The 18,353-nt window shown below is 44.3% G+C and overlaps 1 long non-coding RNA gene across 2 annotated transcripts in view; it reads right to left on the bottom strand.

Annotated features, from left to right (window-relative positions):
• Positions 1 to 2,449: 2,449 nt before the first annotated feature.
• LOC107137380 overlaps positions 2,450 to 18,353 on the bottom strand; it is a 102,958-nt gene continuing 87,054 nt past the window's right edge. For both annotated transcript variants that reach the window (XR_007348135.1, XR_001502852.2), the window contains one exon: positions 2,450 to 5,290. This is a non-coding gene — a long non-coding RNA (uncharacterized LOC107137380). The remainder of the gene's footprint in view (positions 5,291 to 18,353) is intronic.

The following is an 18,353-nucleotide window of genomic DNA, read 5'->3' as shown; positions in this document are numbered from 1 at the left end:
CTTAAAAATTATTAATTTTCACTCTTTTAAAAAAAGAAATTTAAGTTCTTTATTAATACAGCTGCTTGTGATAACATTAAAAGGCACAGTTTGGAAAATAAGCAGCGGATATGACTGTCACCTTGGTCACCAACACATAGCTATCATGGATCTGGACAAAGGTTAATCATATTGGAAAGCTTCATTGGAGATCATGCACCTGCTCCTCTGAGAGTCCCATAGGCTTAGGACATTGCCAACTTTGCCAGGGGTTATAGCTTTGTGGCCTCTCTACCTCAGCCTCTGGGACTTGTGAGAGTCTAACACAAGATGCCTATTTCTATGCCTGCTCTTAGTCATTAGGAAGAAAACCCTGTATTAACTAACCCTGGGTTAACTAACCCTGGGTTAACTCTTCCAACTTACCTCAACAACAGCTCCTGTGACCAGGACAGAGGACACAGGAGCATGCTGCCCTGGAGGTCTGTTTGTAATTGTGCTCCTTCACCAATTATGCTTCTATTTTCTTCTCTGAGTGACCTCAGTCTGAGCACCTACTACTTTTACAACCACATCTGGTACTAAACATGCAGTTATGAAATCTCAGCTTCCACCAGAAACAACTATCATCTGGGTCAGTAGAGAAATAAAGAACCCTTTTAAAGATCAGCATGTGGCCAGGATATATGTTGGTGCTCACCAGAAACTATATATGTTCAGTTGACCTCTTGCTCATTTCAAATTTCTTTTCCATATTTTTCTCCTTGTAAAGATGCCATGGAAAATACCGTTACCTCATTTAAATGAAAGAAATATAAATTATATTTAAAATTATAATTTGACTCACTTTGTTTTAATTTCTTTCTTGATTTTCCATTATACTCAACACTGAATATATGAACTTTCTCATGACATGTAATCATTTTTTAAATGAAAAATTTAAAAATATTTTTAAAAAAGTAAAAGAACTAACTCCTTTTTTAAAGAATTGAGCAGAGATAGGGTTATTTTTTATCCACAATGAGAATTGCTTTATTTTCTTTGAAGATTTTAAAATAAAGTGTGTACTCACTATAAAAAAAAAATACATACATGCATGGACACACACCCACACCACACACAGCTTCTCAGTGTTGGTGGCACATCACAGTCACTTGGGAGTTTTAAACAGTCCTAAAGCCTGGCCCCCACCCCCCAGTGATCCTGATTGAATTGGTCTGTGCTGGGCAGCCATGTTGACTTAATAGCTCCCCAAGTGATTTAAAAGTACAACCAGGTCTGGGAACCACTGGTCTACAGAAAGACATAAAGAAGGAGTAAGCGTCACCTATATACCAATTCCTAGGAGATGCCTACTTGGGTTTTTAGTGAAGGTAGAGGAAGAGTTATTAGTGTGGGCTACAGAGATCCAGTCAAGGGGAGAGGAGACTGAAGGTCCTACCTAATGAGCAGCACCAACTTATTTTCCAGGTTACTGGAACGTCATCTCATTGTCCTCCTTCAGAAATGAGGTTCCTACAATGTGTGTGACGATGGCCCTGTCCCTACCTCCTAGACCCCAGAGAGGCCATCAAAGCAAACATCTAGGCAACACTTCGGGCCTAGTGACAAGTCTCTGGTGTAGCCAACATGGGGAGTGTGAACATGGTGGTGGATGCAGAACTGTGGGAAGCTTCGCAGCGACTCCAGGGCACTGGTTCACCCTCCTCAGCTCACCTCCACCAACAAAGAATACTTAGCAAAACCAGAGCTTCTCCTGAGGTGAGAATATCAGTTGACTCAAAGCAAAGATAGGAATTAGAAGGACAGTGGTCCTTCCATCAGAGGAAAAGGAGGGGGCATTGAGATGAACCTGGGAGTGGTCCAAAGCAAGCCACCCCTTTTTGACCCTGAATTCCTTGCATTGGGAGGAGTTGGCCATCTGCTCAGGAAAATTGGTCCCTCAACTTTTCCACTGAGCACAAAGGTCTGGACTCTCCCGAGTAGTGTAACAACCTAGAACCACAGATGGCAGCTTGCTGGATCCTCACACAGAAAGGGAAAAAATATATATTGTGAATTTAACACAGTCATTCACCACACAGCCAAACTTCATAAAAACTTCCCTTAAATGTCTCTGTTATTTCTCCCAGGTCCCTTGTTAATTTCCATTTTTATGCCCAGGAATTTAGCTCTTGCCCTCAATGTTCAAGCTCAATTCAACCATGCTGTTCGCCAGCCCAGCCCATCTTTGATAGCAGGTCAGTGATTCCACCTTTTAACAGAGCATGTTCTTGAAGTCTCTCACCTACACACATACCACTGAGTTTCACCAAAAGAGCATGTTTCTTTCTAGGGAGGATATGGCAGACATTGCTGACTATTTAACCATCATTCCCCAGACTTCCTGGTCAAAAGAAATGTACTGAGGAGCCAGCAATGAATCATGATTGGTCTAAGCCAGTCTTTCCCCTTAAGGAGCCTTTTATACATCCTTTTTACATTGTCTCCTCCCGTGAAAACGTAATACCACAGATATGCTGTGTATATCTACATTTTATATTAAAAGAGTAAGGTATTCTGGCCCTCTAAGAACCAATTTTCACACCCACTCCAGAATGATAATACCTCCATTGGGTTTGAGAGTTCTATGTTAACAAAGCAATTGCTTTTTGCCAATGATTGATCTGCAGCTGGCACCTGAGTTCTGGCCAATGAAACATAAAGGAATCCTGCTTGGGAAAGACCTTCATTGACCAATGAGAGATGTGAAGAGAAATGAGCTTAGGTTCCTTCCCACTTTTGCTTTTGATCTCTCATGTAAGGATTTGCTGCTTGCAACTGTGACCACCATATTGTCATCATGAGGAGGGCAAACAGGAAGGACAGGAAGAGCCCAGGCCCCACCAAAATCCCTGGGCCACTAAACAATCAGGACCACCATCTGCTTCCAGACTTCCCGACAAGTGGGCTAGTAAATGCCCATGTGCAGAAAATAGATTGGTTTTGTGGGGTCATAAGCACATGGGTATTGGTGAGGGTGTGGTTCAGGCATTTCAGAAGATCAGTGCCCAGGGAGGCAGTGCCAAAAATCAACACCACTGCTGTACACAAGCTCTCCTTAAGCGAATGACCCAAAGGAAAGTGCTAGAATTTGTCTGAACACTTGTTTCATATAAAATTAATGAGAAAAGGTATTAGAGGCTTTCAAGTTCAGAAGATGCTTTCCCCAAAATAAAAGTGCTTTTGTTTTCAATCTCTGTGCATCTTACAGAGTGAACAAGGGACTTAAGCTGTGCTCTTACCCAGCAGACAGCCCTGTCTCAAGCATCCCTTGTCCGTTCCCAGCATTCCTTTCTCTTCTCTGCCCCCAGTGTGAATGCATCAGATATGGGAAGAGGGAAGCAACATGAATGGCCATGCTAGATGCCTCCTGCCTAGTTCTAGGCCTGAACTTGAGAGGCTGTTGTTCAGAGACACAGAACAAGAGAGCTAAAGCAAGTCTGTGGGATGAGCATCCCTTATTTACAGACTGAGGATTGTAGGAGCCCAGAAAAGTGAACATCCCTCCACAGATTTGAACATCAAGGTTTAGAAAGGTCAAGGATGACCCAGGTCATAGAGCACGACGCTGGGATTCCTAGGAGCAGAGCTCTCTCCTCTTGACTCTCTGCACAAGGGCCTTGTCACAGCAGCCTGGGGCTATAATTTATTTGGTCCTCGCCCTGTGCTATGTTGGGATGTCCTGAACTGTCATTAAAGCTGCCAGCAGCTTATCTCCCCAACTAAATTGAAAGCTTTTTAAAAGCTAGGATCGTGATGCACCCATTTTGGAGTCCTTCCTAGCACACACAGCCCACCAGGCACCTGACAGTTAGTCAACGTGGTTTCTAAACAGCTGATGTGGTGAAGATACAAGAAATAAGGCCAATGGGCTACTGAAATGTTTGGGGAATGTCTGCACCTCCTTCTTGAAGGGTTCTTCTTAAATCCCCCTAGCTTGGTATGCAAGAATACCCACAGCATCCCTGGAACCTGGATTCTCCTGCTTCTTATCTAATGGGTGGAAATGATACTGTGTTTTCTGTATGAATATCAGAATCATGTGACTCCAGGGCTAAAAACTGCTCTCTGTATTCTAACTTATCCCCAAATCTCCTTTTGTAAATGCTTACTTTCAAACAACGTCACATTAGCTAAAAGCGAAGTTGAAGAACAAGGATCCCATGACATTGCCTTGAATCTAAGTCAAGAACCCAGTCCCATGCCTCTAACTGCCCCACGTCATCCTCACCATTGGGATGTCTCTTGTAAATAGCTCTTCTCCAGGCCTCTATCTGTTTTGGCTGCTGTGATGGGCAAGGGACAGAGCAAGTTATGTGTGCATTATATGTCCTCTGGACATCAGCAAGGCAGAATAAGTCACATGGTGGGACAGCATTATAAGCAATGTAAATATTAAATACCTTGTTGCAGGCATTCAGTGGGATAAGAAAGGAGGACAAGGGGTGCCCCAAGCAGTGTTCCCGTGGCCAGGGTGTTGGAGCCATGTGTGGCTCTGCCATGATACCTAACTGGACATCTTCAAGAATGTCTCTTTTATTTTAAAATTAGGTGCTTGGATAAGGAGATCTCAACATCCATCTTCTACATTTTCTATGCTAAGACTTTCTAAAGAATGGACAGCAGTGAGACAATAGTGGTGCTGGTTCTAGTAGCAATAATAATGGCAATAATAACGACCAACATGAATCTTGGTGCTGCTCCAATGCTGTACACATTCTGTTCATTTCATCTCACAGCAACACGGAGAGGCAGGGAATGTTGCCAATTCCCATTCTACACCAGAGAAATCAAGCACTCTAAGTTATACATCCAATAAGTGGGGCCCAGGCAGTCTAAATGTACCACTGCAGAGTGCTGTGTGCATCCTAGCCTTTGTGGAGGAGCTGGGCTGCTGTTCCATGTAACAGTATCCCCAGGTAGTGGAGGCCCAGCTCCTGAGTCCCCAAGGCGGGGTAACAGCTCAAACACCAGCAGCAGCAGAAGCGGTCAGGGTGGAGAAAAAGAGGAGCAGGAGCAGGAAGGAAGCTGGCTACCCTTCTGTTTAGGGCACACACATACCTTGCCGATTAGCAACGATGGGAAAGGAAACACACAGTGAGGGCCCTTGACAGCTTAATGGGGTTTTAGAAAAATACACATCTATATTTTTAAACTTTTTTTTTTCCATTCGAACATTTTTAACTTCAAGTTCTGGACTGAAATAGCAACTGTTTTAGATAACTCTTCATCCTTAGGCTCCCACGTTTGGAAAAGGTCTTGGGCCAGTCTAGGGAAAGAAAGAGAAAGGGAAAAAAAAGTTAGTCTATCTGGAACATAGATTATAGATGCTTAATGAGTGAGTGGAAGGACAGATGAATAGGTGGATGGATAGATGGAAGATGGGATGGATGGATGGATGAAAGAAAGGATATGATAAGAAAGCAAGAAAATGTGTTTACCCGTAAAACTCTCCCGAGACTTAAGAATATACCCTTCTGGAGAGAAAGACTCATCCTTTTTGCCAATAGCCAAACCCAGGGCTACAGTGAAAGAACTGAAAGTTTCCCATAGCCACCATCACCTGGTCCCTTAGAATCAGTTTGAGCCAATCTGGAGCCCAGGGGCTCTCAAGTTCAGTTCCCCTACACTGCCCACATCTCCAGTAACTTCTCATACCTTCAGACTAACAGACCAGATTCAACACACTATGGCAGATTCCATACTTTAGCTTGATCAAAACCCTTCCCATCCTCTTCTCTCTTGCCTTCTACTACAGAGAGTAAAGAGAGAAAATACTCAAATTCTTGCCTTCTCTTGCCAAGAGATTCCATTCTATCTGGTTCAAGTTAAGCAAAAGCCCTGAAGAAAGATTTACCATCAAAATAAATGAACAAAGCTTTGCCCATCATTTCCCCCTTCTCAGTGACACAATATCTGGAGGTGCAGTAGCCCATCTCACAATGAAGAGGATAGGTGCCTTGATTTAAGGATGGCAGAGCAAGAGGAGACAGGAAGTTGGGGCCTCAGTGGCCTCTTTAAACTGCCACACCATCCCTCCCATTATATGAGAAAGATGAACCCCTTACTTGCTGAAGCCACGCGCTTAGAGTTTACTGCTGCTCCCTGCCAGGCACCATCTTAAAATGCATGATACACGGTTCAAGCATTTTAGGACTGCAGATCTTTTTCCACATGACTCCCCTGCCTGAAATGCCATTCCCTGCCTTTCCTTGCCAAAGGGTAGGCACTGAATAAATATTTTAAATGTAGGATTAAATTAGAGATGCCATACAGGAGGACTGAGCAATCCATCCTCTTAAATGCCACCCTCTGCCCCCCCTCAACCCAAAACCTTTATTACTTCCTTTCTTGAGGTTCTATCCACTTTTTAAAAAGAAACTCAGAGGTCAAACTTTGACTGGCCTTCCCTTTCCCTTGAAGCTACCAATTCTCTCTACCCTTTCACTCTAAGAGATGACCTGTTTTTTTCTCCTATAGGGAATAAGGGGGTTCGACTGGCTGGGATCAAATCTGATATCTACCACTTACCATCTGTGTACTGCTGGGCACCTGTCTCTTAACTGCTGGGCCCTCATCTGCAACATGAAAGTAATTATCTCCATTTTACTGAGTTGTGGGGACAATTAAGTGTGGTGACATATTTAAAGTGAATGACCAGAGTGGATTGTTGATATTCCTTTCCTTCCTATTCTAATGGCTTTTGTCCCCTCCCTTCCTGTCTCCCTCATTTCCTTTCTTCCTTCTATTAACATTTATTGAGCATATTCTAGGCTCTGGGCTAGCTTCAGAGATACCAACTTGACTTAACGCATGATTTCCCTCTTTCCTTCATTCCTCAATATGATATACCCCAGCGTCATGCTCCAGGATTTAACCCTTGGTCACATTCTCTGCTAATGCTTAGTTTCTCAAAGATCTCACCCACTGCACCACGTCCAGCTTCAACTCACAGGGTTTCAATCACTCCCAAATTTGCAGGTCTGGGACTGACTTTTCTCCCAGATGCCATGCCTCTTTCCTAACTCCCGAAGGACTTATCCCTGGATGTCCTGCAGCCAGCTGCATTCTTCTTTATTCCAAAGCAAGAAAACACTTGATAAATGTATTTCTCTGCCATTATCCCTGACAGGTAATAAGGAACAGGCTTGATGAATATCACCACTTCCATCCAATGATGCCAGCTATTAAGCCACAGGATGCTGTCTCTTTCTTAACAAAATTGACCCGAGTTGGTCAGGCATTCAGGTACAATGCTGTGAGTGAACCAGCGCAATGGAGTCTCTTGTCAAGATGGCCAACCTGGGGTCCGAGCAAGAAGAAGGTTAAAACAGTAGGCAGAGCAGAGCCTGCATTTATAGCCTTAGCAGTCTATTTGAGTAGTTCTAGGCTATAGCTTCTGAGAGAGCCTTCCTAACGCACAGAGGGAACACATTTGTCCCTTCCCTTGGGATGAGCCCCGGGTCTTGAAGCACTCGAAGCGCCTCCCCCATGTCCCACTTAGATGTTCCCTAGATGCCTAGTTTGTTCCAATCAACCCCAGCTCTCTGCGGCCCTAACCCTCAAGGCCCCACATAGCAAAAGTGGAGGCTTCTGTGGAAGAACCCACCCGCCCCGTGGCCCATCTCTCCTCTCCCAAGGCTCACATGCCACCAGTCAGGCCCCTTGCTCAGCTTCCCCAGATGACCCACTGCAGAGGGGGAGGCCAGAGGGTAGAAAATAACTCATGAGAACCAAAACCCAAACCCCAATGGAAACTGCTCAGGGGAAAAGGGTCCTGTGATATACATGGAGGCTATTAATAGACATGTGTGCACCTCAGTCCTCTTCTCCCAGAGAGCAGGCCTGGTCAGTGCACAGGCAGATTGCTTATTCTTGGGAAGGTTCCAGCTTGCCAGGTAAAATGTGCCTCACNCAGCCTTCCTTTTAACCCCTTGTTGGCCCCTCTAGAGGAAGAAGGCTCAGAACACACAGGAAGGCCAATGCTACTGGTCATAAGTATTTGGAGACTCGTGAGGATCCTGGCTGGCAGTAACTGTATCTTCATCCTGGGAATATGGAAGCACAAGTACTTGTTCTAAATCTGATCAGCACAAATACACTTGTGCAAAAATGGGTGGGAAGAAAAATCCCTAGTACAGTCATTCACCAACGTTGTCTGCTGTCCTCAGCTCAAGTAATTTTGGGCAGATGAATTTACAATTTCCAGTTCTTGCTCACACTTTCCACCACTTTTCTCTTCTTCATTTCCCTTCACCAGTATCCTACCCAGGATCCTGGGGTAGCCTGGGGAAGCCTCAGGAATGCACTACGTGGAGGAGCTGGCCCTTCCCAGATCACATCTTGGGAAACAGCATGTGAACCAATTAGCACCTCTCAGCCGTGAAGAAGCCCTGTCTCACAACTTCATAACTAAGGTTCTGGCCACATAGGGCCACAATGACCCCTGCCTCTGACAAGGAAGGTGCCACTCTCGCTAGATAGATGAGACCAGTGAGCCACTGAATCCTCTAGAGCAAAGCTAAGTTGGCCTGCTCATCTGCGGAATCCACTTGCTTCCTGAAAGTGTCACAACCTTGAGGTTTGCCCTGGCTCTTCACCTCCTGATAGCCCTTGAACCAACCTGGTGGAGGGATACAGACACAGCACCCCAACTATCCCAGCATGCATTTAGCTTGACCATGGACCCAAGGTGAAACACTTTGAGCCTAAGTCCCAAGTGTGAAAGGGAGGCCAGGAATGGTCTCAGTGACTAGAAAAGTCAGTGTGCCAAGGAAACCAGGAAGGGGCCCTCACCTCCAACAATATGCACTCTCATACACGCATACACACCTATACACAGGTATAGGACAGCCTCCTTCATTTCCCAAGAGACTCTTCAATTGACACCAGGTTGTCTCATGGGACTGAAGAAAGATCACAGGCCCACACTTTGCAGCTGTCCTCCTACTATTTATGACCAGAGTCACTCCCATTTCCAGCCAAGAAACACCTTTCTTGCCTCCCAAAGAGCGTCAACAAATACCAGGTTCCACTGACCTTGAACTTTCAGGTAGAGGGAGGAGAAAGCAATACTTGGATCTCTAAGCTGAGTAACCTGTGCTTTGGACAAGCCCAGCAGGGGTGAAACTAGAGAAACTGTGTTTGAAAACATTGTTTTGTTTTGTTTTGTTTTGTTTAAGCCTTAATGTAGTCATCAGGAAAATGACCAGAATCCTGTAGTATTTTCTTATGTTCATTTATGATTCAGTCCTGGTCTTATTTTGAAATACCTATGTGGAGCAGGGGTGGGGGTGCTATAAACCTCTCAGTGCCCTGAGTGAAGTATCCTGCTCATGGTAACAGCCCAACCTTTGAAGCCAGACTCTGCTTAGCACTAACCATGTGACCTTGAACACCTCCCCACTCCTTTGTGATTCAGTTTTCCCATTCCTGCGATGGGATGATGACTTGTTTCATAAGACTGTTAAGAGGATTAAAAAGTTACTATGTTAAAAAGTATATAGAACAGCAATAAGTATAGTGTAAATGTTTCCTATTTGCTATTAGAATTAATATTTGAATTATTAGTTATTGTCACTAAAGGTGACAATAAAGGGAGCACTGACAGGGCTGTGTTTTCCCAGACTTGTAAGGCAGTCAATAGCTCTTGAGTTTGTAATTTTGTTTTGGAGGGGGGGGGGAATTTAAAACCCGCCCAGGGTTTACGAGTGGGTGAGTTTAAGAATGCTGGTTTACGGCAGGGGCTCATGCTCCCTCTTTCCAAGGTCTTGAGAATGTGGAACCCTAGTCTCGGAGCAATGACTAGAGAAGTCCTATTTCTGGAAAGATGGGTCAGAGGTGACTGGGAATCACTGTGGACTAAGACAGGTGCTAGGAGCTGGTGGGTGTCTGTGTAAGCGCGTGTCCACGTGAATATGCGGGTGCGCATGCATGGACCTGCCTCTCCTGTGGTGGTGCTCTTCAGCGACAGGGCCAATGGGCTGTCTATCTCTTTGGTTTTAAGGAAAGAATATTAACTTGGGCTCTGTCCAGGGTGAGGCTTCGCTTTTCCTGACTTTCTGGCCTGGTTCAGGAATTCCCTATAGAATCAGATCACTTATTCAGCAGATCAGGAGAAATAACGGTGGTCCCGGATCCTAAAGGAAAAACAACCAATTTCACATCCCCATCTCTTCTTTCTTGCAGCCCTTATGGATCCTACAGGCATTTCTTCTAGACTCTGGCCCCCATGTAGGGTTTTTACTTTTGCCATTTCCTGCTGGAGGAAAAGGGGGAGGGTATTACAATCAACTCCCTGGCGGGGAGGACTCTCCCCACCCACAGATTCCACAGCCACAACCCCAGCCCTTCTTTGAGTATTGCTTGGGGAGGAGGGAAAGACCCAGACACCTGTGTGGTTGTTTTTTAAGTTCAAGCACTTGCTTTAAATTGTTTTCTACAATTGGCAATGACACGTGCACAGTCTGCCCATTTAATCCTGTGGAGTAAAAAAAAAGGGCATCATGGGTGGTGAGTGCAGTGTGGACTCATCCCATCTGCTGTTGGGAGGGAAGCTTAGCAAAGAGGTAGATCATAGAAAGGATGCCAGCAACTTGCCTCAAAAAAACAAGCCTTAAATATACCAGAGATTGAATCATGTGGGAAGGAATTCCATCTCCAACAGAGTCACTGGTTTAGTAAGGAAAATTTCGGTGATGGTCTTTAGGCCCTGCTGGTTTCCAATACCATCTGCCTCTCACAAGCCCCCTGAGACTTCAGAGCACTCTACTTGCTGTCTGGGTTTCCATCCTTCCCCAACATCCAGTTCCAGCTGTGTTGGTGAAGGTTTTTATTGCAAGTAACAAAAACTAAACTGGTTTACTTAATCAGGAAAATAATTTATTAGAAAGGTACTGGGTCACTCACAGGGTCAACAGGAAGGATGATCAACAAGGCACATGCCAGAAACTGGGGCTGGCAATAGCCATTTAAGTCTCCATCACAGGAAGTAGGTATGAGATACTGCACCAGCCACCACTGCCATTAGACCCACCACTGCTGGGTACCACCTTTTCACCCCAGGCCCTTACCACTCATCCCTCCAATCTGTCAGCTTCAACACTGCTGCCATGAAACAATTCCTGATGCACCCCTTGTATGGCCTCTTCAGGTTCTAAGTCCCACACAGGCACCCACAATTGATTGTACATAAATCCCTGCTAATAGTCTAGCTGTCAGGGGTAAGGAAGGGGACTTTCTGTGTTCCACACACTTCCAGAGGCCTTTAGAAAGACACTGATGCTCCTTTTTCTTGTTATTTCTCCTGAAAGAAAAAGAGTTTAGAGAGGCAGAGCATGTAGAAAAATCAGCTCTGCTATGGATTCCGCTGAAGGGGAGACATGTTGTCTTTCTTGGATGGAGGAAAGCAGCCCAAGTTTCTCCTTGGCTTCTCCATGACATAAATATAAATATATTACATTTTAATGAAACTAAGTATAATCTTTGTCACTTGCAGCCCCAAAACTCCTGACTCTTACCACCATCTCTGCCTACCTGTGGTTCTCAACCAGAGGTGGCACAGCACCTCCCGTAGGATATTTAGAAATGTGCACTGTAGACCCCTCTTATCTGTAATTTTGCTTTCTGAGGTTTCAGTTACCCAAGGTCAACCACACTCTGAAAATATTATGCGAAAATTTCAGAAATAAACAATTCACAAGTTTACATTATACACCATCCTGGATAGTATGATAAAATCTTATGCTGTCTTCTCTGATTTATCCCTCAATAAAAGAATCATTCCTTTGTCCAGCAACCCACCCTGTATATGCTACCCACCAATTAGTGACTTAGTAGCCAGATCTACTGCTGCAATATCACAGTGCTTTTGTTCAGTTAACCCTTATTTTGCTTAATAATATCCCCAAAGCACAAGAGTAGTAATACTGGCGATTTCATCACAGTATATTGTTATAATTCTTTTTATTTATAGTGATTGTTGTTAATCTCTCACTGCACCTGTTTATAAATCTAAACTTTATTATAGGTGTGTACACATAAGAAAACACATGCTATCATAGGGTTTAATACTGTTTTCAGTTTCAAGCATCAATGGGGGTCTTGGATCACATCCCCTACAGATAAGGGGGTACTACTCTATTTGCCTGCTGTTCAGTGAATGTTGTCTAAAGACCCTGAGCATCATAAAAGGCATAGCACAGTTAAACACAATAGGAATTCTCCTGACCAAATACCAACAAGGCTGCTGGTCGGACACATTGCATCTATATCAACCCTGACAGTCATCATCATCAACCTTTTCATCTTGCCACTGAGATTGGATGTGATTCCATTGCTCTCAACACAGAGAAAAAATGTGAGAAAGTCATCAAAGTTGGGCAAACCACCCATTTGCCATCCCTGAGTGTAGACCAACTCTCCAATTTATTTTAGCTAAAGAAATTAAAATCTAGAGTGAAAGCATCACTTATCCAAGGTCACACAGCTCCATTGGTGGCAGGACTCAGTCTAAAGCCAGTTCTCTGGCCCCAACTGAGGTTCTCTCCACACCACTCCTCCACCCTTGCTCTTTTCCAAGGAAGACTTGGAAGGGCCAGGCTTGCTCTGCAGTGCTTGTGCTTCCGGGAGCTTCCTGAGAGCCAGGGGATGATTGACTCAAGATCCTTAACAAAGGCCCAAAAAACATACACAGGAGAAAAGCAGCATTTTTAACAAATGGTGCTGGAAAAATTGGTTATCCATATGAAAAGAATGAAACTAGATCCCTATCTCTCACCCGGCACAAAAGTCAACTCAAAATAAATCAAAGACCCAGAAATTAGATAAGAAACTGTGCGACTCCTAGAAGAAAATGTAGGATCAACACTCCAACATCCAGACATAACAACGCCTTTCTCAATGAGACCCTTAAAGCTCAGAAAAAAAAGACCAGGAATTAGCAAACAGGATGGCATAATTAAAAAGTTTCTGGGGCTGGGGATGTGGCTCAAGCGGTAGCGCACTCGCCTGGCAAGCGTGCGGTCCGGGTTCGATCCTCAGCACCACATACAAACAAAAATGTTGTGTCTGCCAAAAGCTAAAAAAAAAATAAATAAATATTAAAATTCTCATTCTCTCTCTCTCTCTCTTTCTCTCTCTCTCTCTTTAAAAAAAGTTTCTGAACTGCAAAGGAAAAATTTGAAGTGTGAAGAGAGAACCTACAGGTTGGAAGTGAATCTTTTTTTTAATATTTTTTTAGTTGTCAATGGACCTTTATTCATTTTTTTTTAAATTTACTTATATGTGGTGCTGAGGATCGAACCCAGTGCTTCACACATTCCAGGCAAGTGCGCTACTGCTGAGCCATAGCCTCAGCCCTGGAAGTAAATCTTTGTCTCTTACTCTTTCTGTAGAGGGTTATTATCCAGGATATATAAAGTACTTAAAAAACACCCCCCCCAAATAAAGTCCCAACCCATAAATGGGCAAATGAACTAATCAGACACTTCTCAAAAGAAGAAATACAAATGGCCAACCAATATATGAAAGATGTTCAACATCTTTAGCACTTAGAAAAATGCAGATCAAAACTATACTGGGATTTCATCTCACTCCAGTTAGAATAGTAATCATCAAGAATACAAATAATAATAATGCTGGAGAGGATATGGGAAGAGGGAACACATGTACACTGTTAGTGAGATTGTAAATTAGTACGACCACTATGGAAATCAATATGGAGGTTCCTCAGCACAAGCACTGCAGAGCAAGCCTGGCCCTTCCAAGACTTCCTTGGAAAAGAGCAAGGGTGGAGGAGTGGTGTGGAGAGAACCTCAGTTGGGGCCAGAGAACTGGCTTTAGACTGAGTCCTGCCACCAATGGAGCTGTGTGACCTTGGATAAGTGATGCTTTCACTCTAGATTTTAATTTCTTTAGCTAAAATAAATTGGAGAGTTAGTCTACACTCAGGGATGGCAAGTGGGTGGTTTGCCCAACTTTGATGACTTTCTCACATTTTTTCTCTGTGTTGAGAGCAATGGAATCACATCCAATCACATATGACCCTGCTGTACCATTCCTTAGTATTTATCCTAAAGAACTGAAGTCAGCATATTTTAGCAATACACACATACTCATGTTTATAGTGGCACAATTCATAGCCAAATTATGGAACCAGCCTAGGTGTCTGTCAATGGATAAAGGAACAAAGCAAAAATGATCTATGTACATAATGGTCATATGTTTTCTCTCATGTGGAAGCTAGAGAAAAAAATGGGGGTGTGGGAAGGGGATGATCTCATGAAACTAGAAGGGTGACCAAATAGAGTAGAGGAAGGGGGCCAGGAGAAAGGAGGGGAAGTACTGGGAATAAAATTGACCAAATCAGTTACGTGCATGTGAGAATATATAACAATGAAGCCCACTATTATATATTACACACCAATTTAAATGATTTTAAAAAGAGAGAGAGCTCAAGGCAGAGCCCCTAGTCTCAGAACACCACCTGCAGGTGCTGATGGTAAAAGAGAGGGTGTCTGCGGAAGGGGATGAACTCTGTGAGCAGAGCAGGCATCAAGCAAAAGGAATACACAGAGATCTGGAGCCTCACTCAGGGGATGATGAGGGTTCCATAAAGATTTGCAGAGACTTGGCTCAGTTGCTTTAACCAGATAATCACCCAGGAACTAATTAGCACCTTCTTTCTGAGCACAGCCCTCTGGGGTAGGAGGATGCTCAGTGGAGAAGAGAAACCCATTAATTACTTTATCAGGAAGCACTGATAAGAACCCAAAAAAGGTATTGCTCTAAGGCTCCGAACTAATTAAAGAGGGCTGTTGGGTGAAGGGCTGTGCGCCCTGGAGAGAGCAGAGCACACACTTTGATCCTTAGCCTAGGGCCTCCATAGCCCCAGACTGAGAACAAAGAAGGACTCCAGAGGCCCCCCAAGGAGACTCCACCTGTGCAGTTCAGCACCCCAACACCATGCAATCAAGGGTCAGGGAGTCTTCTGGCTGCAATGCCAACTCAGCCTAACAGAGGGGCGAGGGGTACTGAGGAGACAGTCTGAGCTCTCTCCTGAATGCCACACTAATAGCCCTGCTAAGATTTGATACAGTACGTGCACCCTCTCATGGGTATCATTTGCAGACCCATTTAGTGGGGGAGGGAATGGGTCTCAGGTGCCCTAACCTGCCTAGTCAGTGATCCAGTGATCACTCTAGGAAAAGCTAGACGCCCAACTCAAACCCAGATCTCCAGCTCAAAATCCCATGTTATTTGTACAACTCTTTAGTTCATTCTGCAGGTTTTGAGGTGCCCAGCTGGAGGAAGGCAGCAGACCTAGGTTTCAGACCTGGATTTTTCCTTTCTTAGCTCTTGGAGCCAATTCCTACCTTTCTCTAAGCCTTGGTCTCCTCATCCATGATACGCGGTTAGCCTCACCTACTCAAATTGATGTAAGGAGGGTTATGAGACAAGATGACCCATATAGATTTACTTGGATACAGCCTGGGAATTATTACTTTGTCTCTAATGTGTCATTTTACAAACTGATTTTTAGCTTCAGAAATTTTAATTCAAATGTAATCTTATATAAAAAAAAACCCAATGCACAAATAGCTAAAAGGAGATCATCCTCTACAGAGACCCCACCCACAGAAACCCCTTTCCCCCAGCAGAGTGTCTGTTGACCTCCCAGAATTCCTCAGAGCACAGGTGAACAACTGGATCTAAGCAAAGCAGGATGCTCTGAGGTCTCAAGGAACTCTGAAAGAGTGCCCCACACAAAGACAAGGACATTTCTTTGATCTCATAGAGGATATTAATGACCCACTACCATGACTATTTATTCAAACTATTCACCCAGAAGAGCTAAAGGATGTTCAAGGCCCCTCTTGCCCTGTCCCCAGATGGCTGCTTGGCCTATTGCACCTGTAGCTGCCCAAGAAAGAGAGAGAAATAATCCACATGCAGGAAACCCAAACCCATGACCTTGACCTCCATCACTGCACTTCAAACCACTGGGCCAGCCAGCCAGCATCCATCAGGTAATAATAACATTTTACGTAGGCACATTTGTTTATACCTTCTAGAGAAGTAAAAATTTCACAGAAACCACAGCATTGTTCCACTGGACATTTACAAATGAGAAGGTGGAATGCCTTTATTAAGGACATAATGAGACAAGAGCAGGGAATACTGAAACCTGTGTCCCAGAATGGAAGAGGTTAGAGAATAAACACTGATTCTTCAGAAGCCATGGGAGAGGTGGCCATCATTGTGACAGCCCCTAAGCATGGAGCGTTGTACGGTGGGAAGTAAACGCTTGTTCTTCCCTTTCCTTTACTAAATGAAGCTGCATCAGTGTTAGGAGAGGTCAGGATTGAGGGAATGGGAAAGGCTCATTGGTCATTGATTATCCCTTCAAGGACCATATTTGTAATTATTATGGAAGCTGTTATATCCCATGGATGTATAATGTGGTGTCTCTGTCCTCTCCTCAGTCAAGTTGGCTGATCAAAATCCTATGCTGACCAATGCTACCTATCTGCTGTGTGTCTGGACTTGACAGGCAAGGTCAGGGATCCTGCGAATTTCCCAAAAATGCAGGGACTCATCCTGATTTATGGCAGTGAAGCCACAGGGCAGAGTATGGGGCTAAAACCTAGTCTTGCAGCTATTGTGTGCCCATCTAAGGTTAGGTCCAGCACTCCCTCCAAGTTTTCTAAATCCACCCTGTGCCCAGCCATCTAGATAATGCCCAGAAGGACACCCAAGAAGCTTAGGACAACCTAGGACATTAGGGAAGGATGGGGAGACCTGAGTGCCAGCCAGTTCTACTTTTAACCACACAGTTCCCTCCATTAGATCTTCATTTTCCCATCTGTAAAGCAGAGCAGGTGGCTCTCTAAGCCACTTCCTGCTCTGCCCCTCCAACGGTGGCTGCCTGAGTACATGAGAAGGCAGGAGTGCTTGATTTGGTTTTGTGTGTCTCCGTCTGATGTGTTTGCATGTCCATGGGTTCCTTTCTGCCTGTGTGCAGATTGGTCCCCAAGGAGGGACACCAGGAGCTCTTCCTCTTTCCTCATGATCCCTTTGCTACCCATTTGCTTTCCCAGCAGGCCAACCAGTGTTCTGGGAAGTTAGGGAGGAGTCAGGACCCTTCAGGGGGCATATCCCCCTGGTGGCCGGAGGAGGCAATTGCAAATGCTTCCTAATCATCTGATGCTCCCTAAAGTAACCCCAGGACCATTTGAATGAAAAGGTGAATGTACTGCCCTGTATTCACTTTTTATTTTATGGGGTGTGTGGGATAGTGAATGAACTGTAGAACTGTTAAAAACAAAAATCAAACACACAGTGAGGTGGTGCCACAACTCCCTGTTGACTGAGTATTATTAGGAGAGCCAACCCAGGCTCAGCCCACACTCCACTCTTCTCTGGAAGCATCATGTACCCCCAGCTACTCAGCAGATGCAGAACTGCTGGGTAAGTGTTCAAACCAAGAACGTGGTCAAGGGGTGGGAGTCACTGCAAAAGGGTCAGGGCTTAAGTGGGTGCAGAAGTTCCAGTAGTTTATTAAAGAAGGCACTGAGAGGTGCTGGGAATATACTACTGAAAAAAAAAATAGCCATGATCCTCATCCTCATGGAACTTGGAGTTGTGAGGGAGAAAAAAATGACAGTAAACAGAGTAATAAATAAAGGTGTACTTTACATTGAGAAAGTTCTAGAAAGATGAGAAGCAGGGTGATATAGTAAGAAATAAGGGTGTGTTGGGGTGGGAAGAGGCTTCCTTTATACTATGGTGTCAAGGAAGCTCTATTTGAGGAGGAAACAAACTGTGAGTCAAGAAACCAGCTGCTCTACAAGCTGGGCAAAGAGCCAGAGGCAAAGTCAAAGGCCCCAAAACAGGTCAGCAGACTTTCTTAAAAAAGGGCTAGGTAATCAATACTAGACTCCAGGGTGCATAAATCCTGCCGTGATTGTGTTCCAATAAGACTTTATTTACAAAACAGAAGCAGGCAATATCCTGTCGATTTCTGTCCTAGACAATAAGCATGTTTTATGGATTAAAGAAGAATGTGGCTGGAGAGCAGGGAGTGGGGGTTCTCAGGATGAGCCGGAGAGATGTACAGGAAGGAACAAGATATGGAGAGCCTGGTATGGAGATCACGATAAGGACTTTGGGTTTTATTCTAAAAGCCACTGCAAGGTTTTAAATCAGCAAGAGACTAAACTTGATTTATGCTGCAAAAGATTACTGTGTGGAAAAAGTATCAGAAAAAAGGACAGAGAGGAAATAGGAAGACCGACTTAGAATCTATTGTAATAGCCATGGGAGAGATACTG

The sequence above is a fragment of the Marmota marmota genome, unplaced genomic scaffold (assembly GCF_001458135.2).
Source record: "Marmota marmota marmota unplaced genomic scaffold, marMar, whole genome shotgun sequence".
Classification (NCBI taxonomy): Eukaryota; Metazoa; Chordata; class Mammalia; order Rodentia; family Sciuridae; genus Marmota; species Marmota marmota.
Note: the sequence above shows the minus strand (reverse complement) of the source record. Positions and strands in the feature narration are given on the sequence as shown.